The 4,777-nt window shown below is 42.1% G+C and overlaps 1 pseudogene; it reads left to right on the forward strand.

Moving 5' to 3' along the window:
- The first annotated feature begins 1,369 nt into the window (after window positions 1–1,369).
- On the forward strand, window positions 1,370–1,487 carry LOC126485680 (5S ribosomal RNA; annotated as a pseudogene).
- Window positions 1,488–4,777: the final 3,290 nt, after the last annotated feature.

Consider the following 4,777-nt stretch of genomic DNA (forward strand, 5'->3'; position numbering starts at 1 on the left):
CTCGTTTTCCAGAAGAAAACAGGATTCTATTACTTAAAAGTTTGGAGCCACTCACATATCTGGCAAACTATCCCTTATACTTGGACTATTTTAATAATCTGCAATGTGGCAGTGTGTCAAACGCTTTTCGGACATCCAGGTATAAGGAATATGCCTCCTGCCCTACAACCATGGTTCGCATGATGGCTAGTGAGAGAAGGGCTAGCAGCTTCACGTGAGCAATGCCTTCTAAGCTGAAAGCTGAAAGCTTAACAGCCACAGGACATACACTTGGCGCAATTAGTCAGTCTGCATTGATACGAATGTTTGCAAGCTTGTTGGTTTAACGTTTAGTGAAATGTAGCATGACTTTCAGAGAATCTATGATCCATTTTGTAAGTTCTAGACTCTGGATTCAGACAGTCGTCGTTTCAAGTGTTGCCAGGATGCAGCACGACGATAAATGAGTGTGTGTGGTAGTGGGTGGTGAAAAAGGGCTATAAAGAAAGAAGCCATGTATCTACACACACGTTCAGCGCTGGTGGAATTGTGTCCGCTGGCTACTGGAGCAGAAAGACATAAATGAACATAACGGCAGCTCTTTCAGTTGAATAGAATGGCATGCCATATGGACCGCCCTGAAATATTTCGCTACTACATTGCGAATCTCATATAACGCCATATTTCAAATATTTTTATACTCCGTTAAAAGCACACAAAGTACAGGGAGTCTCGGAATAATTCTTCCGGTTCCACGAGACCATATGTTGTACGTGAATGAAGATAAAAGCTTGGGTTGAATTTTAAGTTCATCGTCTTCTCCTTCTTCTTGTTCTTCTGTCTCACCAGATTTAGGCCGAGGGCGTATTCCGATCTCACCACCTCATATTCGGTCTTCCCAAACTTCTCTTGCTCCATGGGTTAGAACCCATCGCTAGTTTAGGAAGTCTTTGTGGAGGCGTACGAAGTACATGTACTCTCTATTTTTCTTTCTATTGGATTGCCTCTTGGGTTATAGTCTGCTTGCCTAATTCTTCCCTTGTTGCTTCATTTCTAATTTTGTCCTCCCTTACGTCGATCTTAGAAATTTCATTTTTGACGCTTCACGTTGTAAATCTTTATTTCTCAGCGTTCAACTTTCCACCCAATATAATGAAGTGGGACTGCTATTACTTTACAAAATTTCAGTTGAGTCTATTTCCTTCTTTTACCCATAAGTTTTCCCCTCATTGTGCTGCATACGCGCTGGTTAACATTAATTTTGTTCTGTAGTCCTATAGCATATCTTGTACGTAATATGTCACATCCTAAATGCTGGAAACTGGCTACTTGTTCTCTCGGTTTATACTGAGGACCCTTTTCATTTGTACTGTACGCATACCTAAAAATGGCCAACCGCCTTGGCGCAGTGGTAACACCGGTTCCCGTCAGATCACCGAAGATAAGCGCTGTCGGGCTGGGCTAGCACTTGGATGGGTGACCATCCAGTCGGCCGAGCGCTGTTGGCAAGTGGAGTGCACTCAGCCCTTGTGGGGCAAACTGAGGAGCTACCTGAGTGAGAAGTAGCCGCTCCAGTCTCGGAAACTTACGGACGGGAGAGCGGTGTGCTGACCACATACTCCTCCATATGCGCATCCAGTGACACCTATGGGCTGAGTATGACACGGCGGCCGGTCGGTACCGTTGGGCATTCATGGCCTGTTCGGGAGGAGGAGCATACCCAAAAATGCCATTGTTTCAGTTTTATTGATAGGTGGAGTCAGTTATTTCATTTAGCCTATGTAATGCCATTGTAACATACCTTCACTGTCCTGTATGCAAACTTGATCATCCGAAAGTAACATCGTGTTAATATGGTTATAGGTTCCAATATTTGTGCCTGATGATGTTCTACCTCTTTTCCATTCTTTGATCATGTCATGTTAGTAGATACTGAGTAGTGATGGTGGCAAGCTACACCCTTGCCTTACTCATTCATCTGTTTGTATTTCAGGAGTTTTCTCTTTACCCGTATCAATTCTAATTCTGGTGTTCATAGCTGACTTTTCGCGACTTGAGTCAAATATTTAGCAATTTCCTCTTTTTCCATCATAGCTCCTTAACTTATCTCTGTGAATTCCGTCAAGTGCTTATTCATAATCTACAAATGCTAGGTGAGTTTTAAATTCGCATCGAAAGTTAAAGTTTTCTTTCGCTCCAGTTGTAAGTCGCCAGTTCATGTGGTTGCATTTAGGGGTCTCATGGTGTAGTTCGCACGTTTATTATCCAATGTGCCTCGAGTCAGGATAGTGATCACACACCAACATAGGGCATTGTGTGTCCTCTGTTTCTACAGCGGCAGTTCAGATACAAATGTGCTGCGTGATTTTCGAAGAGAGTAGAGCACAGCGCAGCGCCTCCTCCGCTTCAAAGCATTCACTGATGACACCAGCAGTTTCAAACCACTGGTTCTTTCTGTAAAGGGACTACAAAGTTCAGCCCCAGGTGCTCGTCCAAGACGTACAGCGCATTCAACCGAGTTTTTTTAACTCATTCTGGAAGTGGAGGTGGAAGATAACTCTTTCCTTTACCGTTTTCTCTTGCGCGATTTTAGAGGAGCACTGCACTCCTCGACATAGGATTATGGGAACACAGCGCCAAAATGTCGTTGACGATCGCGAAAGAGACTCTCTAAGGCTTTATACGTCTTTTACGTCATTTCCCGAGGAAAGATTACGGCCAGTTCTTCTTTGAGGAAAAGACGATTACTGGAACCACGTACCTGGATATGTTGGAGATCTCACTTTTTCCACAACGGCGAGAGGATGCCGAAAATTTCATTTTTGATCACGAAAGAGCGCCACCACAATGTCTACCCCCTTATCTGAGTGGTCAGCGCGTCTGACTGCCGTGCCGGGCCGGATATTTTCTCCGCTCGGGGATTGGATGTTGTGTTGTCCTCATCATCATTTCGTCATCATCGACAAGCAAGTCGCTCAACGTGGCGTCAACTGAAAAAACTTGCAATTCGGCAGCCGAACGTCCCGTGGTAGGACTCATGGCCATCAGTGCTGTACGATCATTTCATTTCAAAAATGGTTCAAATGGCTCTGAGCACTATGGGACTTAAAATCTGGGGTCATCAGTCCCCTAGAACTTAGAACCACTTAAACCTAACTAACCTAAGCATATCACACACATCCATGCCCGAGGCAGGACTCGAACCTGCGACCGTAGTGGTCGCGCGGTTCCAGACTGAAGCGCCTAGAACCGTTCGGCCACACCGGCCGGCTCATTTCATTTCATTCATTTCTTTTTTTCGCCACCATAATGCAATATGCGTATACGACAATTTCTTGACAATCTAAATCTGCATCTACATCTCCATCTACATGGATACTCTGGAAACCACATTTAAGTGCCTGGCAGAGGGCTGATCGAACCACCTTCGTAATTCTCTATTATTCCAATCTCGTATAGCGCGCGGGAAGAATGAACACCTATATCTTTCTGTACGAGCTCTAATTTACCTTATTTTATCGTGGTGATCGTTCCTCCCTATGTAGGTCGGTGTCAACAAAATATATTCGCATTCGGAGAATAAAGTTGGTGACTGGAATTTCGTGAGAAGATTCCATCGCAACGAAAACGCCTTTCTTTTAATGATTTCCAGCCTAAATCCTGTATCATTTCTGTGACACTCTCTCTCATATTTCCTGATAATACAAAACGTCCAGCCTTTCTTTGAACTTTTTCGATATACTCCGTCAGTCCTATCTGGTAAGGATCCCACACCACGCGGCAGAATTCTAAAAGAGGACGGACAAGCATATTGTAGGCAGTCTCCTTAATAGGTCTGTTACATTTCCTAAGTGTTCTGCCAATAAAACGCAGCCTTTGGTTAGCCTTCTCCACAACATTTTCTGTGTGTTCTTTCCAATTTAAGTTGTTCGTAATTGTAATACCTAGGTATTTAGTTGAATTTACGGCTTTTAGATTGGACTGATTCATCGTGTAACCTGTAGTGCTACAACGATGAAAATTAATATTACGACGATGTCAAACCTTATTTTCATGATTTAAAGAAGTATTCATTATATTAAAAATGTAATTATAATTTCATTATTTTCATTTTTGTGCTCAGTGTATCAAAGACTTTCTAGTGCACGGAATAAATTAGCATTGTTTGTACTACGAAACTATATATGATTGTTAAGGGTTAAGCATGTAATAATTCGATGTAAGACATCTGGTTGAGTCTGAATTTTGTTCTCGTACTGGTCGGTAGAGAAGTAAAAGTTCCTTAATCGATGTGAAGGTATAAAGGCTGTAAAAAGGAGAGAGAGAAAAGATAAATACAAGTTATTCAAAACAAATATCTCCTAGCTGCAACGTCTTGTGATTTCCTATAACTAAACCTTGCAAGGTCTGTCCTGAATAACAGCGAAGAACATTTATGTTAACATATATTTTCTTCGTTTGATCACGGTTGTGATTCGCATGTTTCTTTTTGTTACGCGACGTGTTATGAATATTTTCATTTTACGCGCAAAAGTGCACACAGCTTTAATCGAACCTGCGTCTTTCGGAAACGATAACTTTTAATCAGTACAATTACGCGAATACCGTCTAAATCGCAACCGTGATCGCAAAAGTGTTTCCTGGACCAAATAATTCTTATAAAATGTGTATTTTCCAAAGCGAGCAGCACTGCACTATCGCTGACTCGCACCAATCGAAAGAGTAAAATCAATGCTTAAATAAAATTGCCACCTTTTAATAATTATTATTATCCCATTAAATAAATAAGTAGCAATTC

Source organism: Schistocerca serialis, chromosome 6 (assembly GCF_023864345.2).
Source record: "Schistocerca serialis cubense isolate TAMUIC-IGC-003099 chromosome 6, iqSchSeri2.2, whole genome shotgun sequence".
NCBI lineage: Eukaryota > Metazoa > Arthropoda > Insecta > Orthoptera > Acrididae > Schistocerca > Schistocerca serialis.